Source organism: Megalopta genalis, chromosome 9, assembly GCF_051020955.1.
Source record: "Megalopta genalis isolate 19385.01 chromosome 9, iyMegGena1_principal, whole genome shotgun sequence".
Taxonomy (NCBI): domain Eukaryota; kingdom Metazoa; phylum Arthropoda; class Insecta; order Hymenoptera; family Halictidae; genus Megalopta; species Megalopta genalis.
The window spans coordinates 3,520,001-3,530,000 of record NC_135021.1 but is presented as its reverse complement, the minus strand read 5'-3'; the positions used below and the strand labels follow the sequence as shown (position 1 = coordinate 3,530,000).

Genomic DNA, 10,000 nt, shown 5'->3' with positions numbered 1-10,000 from the left:
CGTCGCCGGTGCTATAAGACCATGCGATCAGCACAAAGTTATTCAGAGTCACCAAAGCAAACGATGGACGAGTGTAAACACCCGCCACCGATTGGTTTTGATCTAATAAAAGCGTTCCTACCATCTCTGGTCGGAACTCTGTTTTGCATGTATTAGCTCTAGAATTACCACAGTTATCCAAGTAAATTTTAGTACGATCTAAGAAACCATAACTGATTTAATGAGCCATTCGCGGTTTCACCTTAATACGGCATGTACTGAGACATGCATGGCTTAATCTTTGAGACAAGCATATGACTACTGGCAGGATCAACCAGGGAACTATACAATATGTATATATAAAATGGACAAAATTTAAATCCTTTTCCATCGTCGCCTGTTTCATATATATATGTCAGGTCGACACACCATTTTTCTCTTTCAAATATGTACAAGTTTTGCCACATTCCGCGCTTGTAACATATCTTCTTTAACGCTCAATTTCTTTCATTTTTCTACCATACAGATATTTTACCGTACGCCCAAAAACGTACGTATTATATTTTTGTTCTATCATAAAATCACATTTTTCTACGTACGCCAGCTTCGTACGTTTCTATCTTTGCCTTCATAAAATCACAAGATAATTTTATCTTCAAGAGTCTCGCTATTAACATCTTGTAAGATAAATGTACGTCCCAGCTAAAACGTACAAATACTTCAAGTTAAGTAATAATATATCATCGCTATTGACAAATTTTTAAGATCCAAGACACAGTTCTCTCTATATGTTTTAATATTTTTTATGTACTCAAATATATTCAAAGGAAAAAGTACATGGGTGATGCCATAGTCGTGGAAGCGCGTACGCTCACGCTGATCTTCTGACCGCCGGAAGCACGAAACCTCTGATCTGGGCAAAATCGGCAAGCCGAGGAAGAACGGACAGGACACATGCTGGACTGGCGAGAAAGCGTGTTCTTCCGCTCGCGCTAGGCATTTCGATTTCTGACACCTCTTGATTTAAAAAATCAGTTTTTTGATAGTTTTCTCTCTCCACTGGGCTATTCATTTTAGCCACAGTTTTCAATTGGTACGATTTGCTTCCAAATCTTACAGATGCATTTTAAAAAATTTTTCCATCGCTCGGACAGAAGAGTCGATTGCTCAGTGAGTACGAGTATACATACAAAGTGCATACGGGTAACCAACCCCGTAGGGCTTGCCACATATGGGCCATTCGGTCAAAGACACCGACCCGTGGCCACGCTGTGTGGAGAAAAGTCCGTAACGTAAACGGCACGAAACAGTCAGGACCGAAGCCCCGAAGGAGCTCTGAGACAGCTTCTCGACCGAGATCGTAGAATTGGCCCAAAACCCGCTCTGCTCCGTCCGCCTCGCACGGACCGTGTATCTCTTATAGATACCGAACGGCCGGCAAGGACGCCGGCGCCGCCGGCCGAATAGCACGCGCGCTTATGAGTGTAAACCGCCGCGGCAACAGACCGCCCGGCCGTGCTGTTGTAACATAGCGCGTGAACGAACGAAAAAAATTTTTATAGTAAACATTAAAATAAATTACACTACCGTAAACTAGACAAAAAATTACACATTTTTTCCCAATATGAAAATTTTCACAAACTTTTTAAAGTCCCATCGCATCGAGTAAACTTTTTTAATAACGCGTCCGCACGATTCTAAATGCTTAATCCATATGTGAAATCGTTCACTGATCACGAATATCGTATTTAAAAAAATTACAAAAATTTATTTTTCAAAATAATCAAAAAAAACCGAAAAATCACAAGAGTAAAGTACCATTATTTTAAACAACATGTCGTTCTAAATGCTTAATCCCTATGTAAAAAAGTTATTTAAGCAAGAATATGTAATTGAAAAAAATTAGAAAAATTTATTTTAGCCGTAAATCGAAAATAATGGGGACACCGGAGCTGTTCGAAGCGCCGAGACGCGCCGCGTACGGCCGAATATTTTCTAAGTCCCAACGTACCGATCAAGAGTAAAGTACCATTTTCCTACATTAGATTTCGTTCTAAATGCTTAATCCCTATGTAAAAACGTTAGTTAAGCAAGAATATCGTATTTTTAAACAAATCTAATGATAGGATTTTCCAGAAAATTGAAAAAACCGAAAAATGTCAAGAGTAAAGTGCCATTTTCTGACATTAGATTTCGTTCTAAATGCTTAATCCCTATGTAGAAACGTTAGTTAAGCAAGAATATCGTATTTTTAAAAAAATCTAATGATAGGATTTTTCAGAAAATTGAAAAAACCGTAAAATGTCAAGAGTAAAGTGCCCTTATTTTAAACAATGTATCGTTCTAAATGCTTAATCCCTATGTAAAAAAGTTATTTAAGCAAGAATATGTTATTGAAAAAAATTAGAAAAATTTATTTTAGCCGTAAATCGAAAATAATGGGGACACCGGAGCTGTTCGAAGCGCCGAGACGCGCCGCGTACGGCCGAATATTTTCTAAGTCCCAACGTACCGATCAAGAGTAAAGTACCATTTTCCTACATTAGATTTCGTTCTAAATGCTTAATCCCTATGTAAAAACGTTAGTTAAGCAAGAATATCGTATTTTTAAAAAAATCTAATGATAGGATTTTCCAGAAAATTGAAAAAACCGAAAAATGTCAAGAGTAAAGTGCCATTTTCTGACATTAGATTTCGTTCTAAATGCTTAATCCCTATGTAGAAACGTTAGTTAAGCAAGAATATCGTATTTTTAAAAAAATCTAATGATAGGATTTTTCGGAAAATTGAAAAAACCGTAAAATGTCAAGAGTAAAGTGCCCTTATTTTAAACAATGTATCGTTCTAAATGCTTAATCCCTATGTAAAAAAGTTATTTAAGCAAGAATATGTTATTGAAAAAAATTAGAAAAATTTATTTTAGCCGTAAATCGAAAATAATGGGGACACCGGAGCTGTTCGAAGCGCCGAGACGCGCCGCGTACGGCCGAATATTTTCTAAGTCCCAACGTACCGATCAAGAGTAAAGTACCATTTTCCTACATTAGATTTCGTTCTAAATGCTTAATCCCTATGTAAAAACGTTAGTTAAGCAAGAATATCGTATTTTTAAAAAAATCTAATGATAGGATTTTCCAGAAAATTGAAAAAACCGAAAAATGTCAAGAGTAAAGTGCCATTTTCTGACATTAGATTTCGTTCTAAATGCTTAATCCCTATGTAGAAACGTTAGTTAAGCAAGAATATCGTATTTTTAAAAAAATCTAATGATAGGATTTTTCGGAAAATTGAAAAAACCGTAAAATGTCAAGAGTAAAGTGCCCTTATTTTAAACAATGTATCGTTCTAAATGCTTAATCCCTATGTAAAAAAGTTATTTAAGCAAGAATATGTTATTGAAAAAAATTAGAAAAATTTATTTTAGCCGTAAATCGAAAATAATGGGGACACCGGAGCTGTTCGAAGCGCCGAGACGCGCCGCGTACGGCCGAATATTTTCTAAGTCCCAACGTACCGATCAAGAGTAAAGTACCATTTTCCTACATTAGATTTCGTTCTAAATGCTTAATCCCTATGTAAAAACGTTAGTTAAGCAAGAATATCGTATTTTTAAACAAATCTAATGATAGGATTTTCCAGAAAATTGAAAAAACCGAAAAATGTCAAGAGTAAAGTGCCATTTTCTGACATTAGATTTCGTTCTAAATGCTTAATCCCTATGTAGAAACGTTAGTTAAGCAAGAATATCGTATTTTTAAAAAAATCTAATGATAGGATTTTTCAGAAAATTGAAAAAACCGTAAAATGTCAAGAGTAAAGTGCCCTTATTTTAAACAATGTATCGTTCTAAATGCTTAATCCCTATGTAAAAAAGTTATTTAAGCAAGAATATGTTATTGAAAAAAATTAGAAAAATTTATTTTAGCCGTAAATCGAAAATAATGGGGACACCGGAGCTGTTCGAAGCGCCGAGACGCGCCGCGTACGGCCGAATATTTTCTAAGTCCCAACGTACCGATCAAGAGTAAAGTACCATTTTCCTACATTAGATTTCGTTCTAAATGCTTAATCCCTATGTAAAAACGTTAGTTAAGCAAGAATATCGTATTTTTAAAAAAATCTAATGATAGGATTTTCCAGAAAATTGAAAAAACCGAAAAATGTCAAGAGTAAAGTGCCATTTTCTGACATTAGATTTCGTTCTAAATGCTTAATCCCTATGTAGAAACGTTAGTTAAGCAAGAATATCGTATTTTTAAAAAAATCTAATGGTAGGATTTTTCAGAAAATTGAAAAAACCGTAAAATGTCAAGAGTAAAGTGCCCTTATTTTAAACATTATATCGTTCTAAATGCTTAATCCCTATGTAAAAAAGTTATCTAAGCAAGAATATGTTATTGAATAAAATGAGAAAAATTTATTTTAGCCGTAAATCGAAAATAATGGGTCGAGCGAATCGGTCGATTGCGCCGAGACGCGCTATGATGCAACAGACGAGCGATTGGAACGCCCGAATATTTTCAAAGTCCCAACGTACCGATCAAGAGTAAAGTACCATTTTCCTACATTAGATTTCGTTCTAAATGCTTAATCCCTATGTAAAAACGTTAGTTAAGCAAGAATATCGTATTTTTAAACAAATCTAATGATAGGATTTTCCAGAAAATTGAAAAAACCGAAAAATGTCAAGAGTAAAGTGCTATTTTCTGACATTAGATTTCGTTCTAAATGCTTAATCCCTATGTAGAAACGTTAGTTAAGCAAGAATATCGTATTTTAAAAAAAATCTAATGATAGGATTTTCCAGAAAATTGAAAAAACCGAAAAATGTCAAGAGTAAAGTGCCCTTATTTTAAACATTATATCGTTCTAAATGCTTAATCCCTATGTAAAAAAGTTATCTAAGCAAGAATATGTTATTGAATAAAATGAGAAAAATTTATTTTAGCCGTAAATCGAAAATAATGGGTCGAGCGAATCGGTCGATTGCGCCGAGACGCGCTATGATGCAACAGACGAGCGATTGGAACGCCCGAATATTTTCAAAGTCCCAACGTACCGATCAAGAGTAAAGTACCATTTTCCTACATTAGATTTCGTTCTAAATGCTTAATCCCTTTGTAAAAACGTTAGTTAAGCAAGAATATCGTATTTTTAAAAAAATCTAATGATAGGATTTTCCAGAAAATTGAAAAAACCGAAAAATGTCAAGAGTAAAGTGCCATTTTCTGACATTAGATTTCGTTCTAAATGCTTAATCCCTATGTAGAAACGTTAGTTAAGCAAGAATATCGTATTTTTAAAAAAATCTAATGGTAGGATTTTTCAGAAAATTGAAAAAACCGTAAAATGTCAAGAGTAAAGTGCCCTTATTTTAAACATTATATCGTTCTAAATGCTTAATCCCTATGTAAAAAAGTTATCTAAGCAAGAATATGTTATTGAATAAAATGAGAAAAATTTATTTTAGCCGTAAATCGAAAATAATGGGTCGAGCGAATCGGTCGATTGCGCCGAGACGCGCTATGATGCAACAGACGAGCGATTGGAACGCCCGAATATTTTCAAAGTCCCAACGTACCGATCAAGAGTAAAGTACCATTTTCCTACATTAGATTTCGTTCTAAATGCTTAATCCCTTTGTAAAAACGTTAGTTAAGCAAGAATATCGTATTTTTAAAAAAATCTAATGATAGGATTTTCCAGAAAATTGAAAAAACCGAAAAATGTCAAGAGTAAAGTGCCATTTTCTGACATTAGATTTCGTTCTAAATGCTTAATCCCTATGTAGAAACGTTAGTTAAGCAAGAATATCGTATTTTTAAAAAAATCTAATGGTAGGATTTTTCAGAAAATTGAAAAAACCGTAAAATGTCAAGAGTAAAGTGCCCTTATTTTAAACATTATATCGTTCTAAATGCTTAATCCCTATGTAAAAAAGTTATCTAAGCAAGAATATGTTATTGAATAAAATGAGAAAAATTTATTTTAGCCGTAAATCGAAAATAATGGATCGAGCGAATCGGTCGATTGCGCCGAGACGCGCTATGATGCAACAGACGAGCGATTGGAACGCCCGAATATTTTCAAAGTCCCAACGTACCGATCAAGAGTAAAGTACCATTTTCCTACATTAGATTTCGTTCTAAATGCTTAATCCCTATGTAAAACGTTAGTTAAGCAAGAATATCGTATTTTAAAAAAAATCTAATGATAGGATTTTCCAGAAAATTGAAAAAACCGAAAAATGTCAAGAGTAAAGTGCCATTTTCTGACATTAGATTTCGTTCTAAATGCTTAATCCCTATGTAGAAACGTTAGTTAAGCAAGAATATCGTATTTTTTTTTTTTTTTTTAAAAAATCTAATGATAGGATTTTTCAGAAAATTGAAAAAACCGTAAAATGTCAAGAGTAAAGTGCCCTTATTTTAAACAATGTATCGTTCTAAATGCTTAATCCCTATGTAAAAAAGTTATTTAAGCAAGAATATGTTATTGAAAAAAATTAGAAAAATTTATTTTAGCCGTAAATCGAAAATAATGGGGACACCGGAGCTGTTCGAAGCGCCGAGACGCGCCGCGTACGGCCGAATATTTTCTAAGTCCCAACGTACCGATCAAGAGTAAAGTACCATTTTCCTACATTAGATTTCGTCCTAAATGCTTAATCCCTATGTAAAAACGTTAGTTAAGCAAGAATATCGTATTTTTAAAAAAATCTAATGATAGCATTTTCCAGAAAATTGAAAAAACCGAAAAATGTCAAGAGTAAAGTGCCATTTTCTGACATTAGATTTCGTTCTAAATGCTTAATCCCTATGTAGAAACGTTAGTTAAGCAAGAATATCGTATTTTTAAAAAAATCTAATGGTAGGATTTTTCAGAAAATTGAAAAAACCGTAAAATGTCAAGAGTAAAGTGCCCTTATTTTAAACATTATATCGTTCTAAATGCTTAATCCCTATGTAAAAAAGTTATCTAAGCAAGAATATGTTATTGAATAAAATGAGAAAAATTTATTTTAGCCGTAAATCGAAAATAATGGGGACACCGGAGCTGTTCGAAGCGCCGAGACGCGCCGCGTACGGCCGAATATTTTCTAAGTCCCAACGTACCGATCAAGAGTAAAGTACCATTTTCCTACATTAGATTTCGTTCTAAATGCTTAATCCCTATGTAAAAACGTTAGTTAAGCAAGAATATCGTATTTTTAAAAAAATCTAATGATAGCATTTTCCAGAAAATTGAAAAAACCGAAAAATGTCAAGAGTAAAGTGCCATTTTCTGACATTAGATTTCGTTCTAAATGCTTAATCCCTATGTAGAAACGTTAGTTAAGCAAGAATATCGTATTTTTAAAAAAATCTAATGGTAGGATTTTTCAGAAAATTGAAAAAACCGTAAAATGTCAAGAGTAAAGTGCCCTTATTTTAAACATTATATCGTTCTAAATGCTTAATCCCTATGTAAAAAAGTTATCTAAGCAAGAATATGTTATTGAATAAAATGAGAAAAATTTATTTTAGCCGTAAATCGAAAATAATGGGTCGAGCGAATCGGTCGATTGCGCCGAGACGCGCTATGATGCAACAGACGAGCGATTGGAACGCCCGAATATTTTCAAAGTCCCAACGTACCGATCAAGAGTAAAGTACCATTTTCCTACATTAGATTTCGTTCTAAATGCTTAATCCCTATGTAAAAAAGTTATCTAAGCAAGAATATGTTATTGAATAAAATGAGAAAAATTTATTTTAGCCGTAAATCGAAAAAAAGACTGTTCGTTTCTCTGTCTCTCTCGCGCGATCGAAGTATTGATGTTTCCCGGCAAAGTAATGGGATATTAATTAAACTTTATACATGATATTACTCGTTTTGGTCCCCGCTACACAGCCGTATACTTTTTATAATTTTATGGAATCGGGAACCTTGAAATATTTAACATAACGCGGATCGACTGTCTCTGTCTCTTTCTAGATCGGAATAATCGATGTTTCCCGGCAAACTATTGGGAGATTAATTAAACTTTATACACGAAATTACTCGTTTTGATCCCCGCTACACAGCCGTATACTTTTTATAATTTTGTGGAATCGGTAACCTTGAGATATTTAACATAACGCGGATCGACTGTCTCTGTCTCTTTCTAGATCGGAATAATCGATGTTTCCCGGCAAACTATTGGGAGATTAATTAAACTTTATACACGAAATTACTCGTTTTGATCCCCGCTACACAGCCGTATACTTTTTATAATTTTGTGGAATCGGTAACCTTGAGATATTTAACATAACGCGGATCGACTGTCTCTGTCTCTTTCTAGATCGGAATTATCGATGTTTCCCGGCAAACTATTGGGAGATTATTTAAACTTTATACATGAAATTACTCGTTTTGATCCCCGCTACACAGCCGTATACTTTTTATAATTTTGTGGAATCGGGAACCTTGAAATATTTAACATAACGCGGATCGACTGTCTCTGTCTCTTTCTAGATCGGAATTATCGATGTTTCCCGGAAAACTATTCGGAGATTAATTAAACTTTATACACGAAATTACTCGTTTTGATCCCCGCTACACAGCCGTATACTTTTTATAATTTTGTGGAATCGGTAACCTTGAGATATTTAACATAACGCGGATCGACTGTCTCTGTCTCTTTCTAGATCGGAATTATCGATGTTTCCCGGCAAACTATTGGGAGATTATTTAAACTTTATACATGAAATTACTCGTTTTGATCCCCGCTACACAGCCGTATACTTTTTATAATTTTGTGGAATCGGTAACCTGGAGATATTTAACATAACGCGGATCGACTGTCTCTGTCTCTTTCTAGATCGGAATAATCGATGTTTCCCGGCAAACTATTGGGAGATTAATTAAACTTTATACATGAAATTACTCGTTTTGGTCCCCGCTACACAGCCGTATACTTTTTATAATTTTGTGGAATCGGGAACCTTGAAATATTTAACATAACGCGGATCGACTGTCTCTGTCTCTTTCTAGATCGGAATTATCGATGTTTCCCGGAAAACTATTCGGAGATTAATTAAACTTTATACACGAAATTACTCGTTTTGATCCCCGCTACACAGCCGTATACTTTTTATAATTTTGTGGAATCGGTAACCTGGAGATATTTAACATAACGCGGATCGACTGTCTCTGTCTCTTTCTAGATCGGAATAATCGATGTTTCCCGGCAAACTATTGGGAGATTAATTAAACTTTATACATGAAATTACTCGTTTTGGTCCCCGCTACACAGCCGTATACTTTTTATAATTTTGTGGAATCGGTAACCTTGAGATATTTAACATAACGCGGATCGACTGTCTCTGTCTCTTTCTAGATCGGAATTATCGATGTTTCCCGGCAAACTATTGGGAGATTATTTAAACTTTATACATGAAATTACTCGTTTTGATCCCCGCTACACAGCCGTATACTTTTTATAATTTTGTGGAATCGGTAACCTGGAGATATTTAACATAACGCGGATCGACTGTCTCTGTCTCTTTCTAGATCGGAATAATCGATGTTTCCCGGCAAACTAATGGGAGTTTAATTAAACTTTATGCATCAAATCATTCAGTTTGACTCCTGCAACACAACCAAACACTCTCTGTAATTTTCTGAACTGAAAAACCACTGAAATTGCGCTCGAAATGCGGAGCGACGGGTCGACGCGTCTGCACTGTGCGACAGCTAGTCAAAACGTCCGAACAGCGTATTGTTTTCGATCTCTTGGTATAATATTCGTATTCCTTGCTGTGTATAGCTTCCGATCGATTATTGCAATGGTCAAAGTTCCAGCGGCGTAATGCTTTCCATAAGATTACATTAATATAACCAGCGGCATATTGCTTTCTATCTTGTAATGAAAATTTTATAACCAAGTACCAACGGCGTATTGCTTTCGTTCGGATAATGGAGATTTTACAACCAAGTACCAGCGGTTTCTGTCTTATAATTAAATTATTATAATAAAATAAAGTACCAGCGGCGTGTT

The 10,000-nt window shown here is 34.7% G+C and overlaps 1 non-coding gene across 1 annotated transcript in view; it reads right to left on the bottom strand.

Annotated features, from left to right (window-relative positions):
• LOC143260084 (small subunit ribosomal RNA) overlaps positions 1-320 on the bottom strand; it is a 1,921-nt gene extending 1,601 nt beyond the window's left edge. Inside the window, exon 1 of the ribosomal RNA XR_013034174.1 lies at positions 1-320. This exon is cut by the window's left edge and continues 1,601 nt beyond it. This is a non-coding gene — a ribosomal RNA (small subunit ribosomal RNA).
• Between the last annotated feature and the right edge of the window lie 9,680 nt (positions 321-10,000).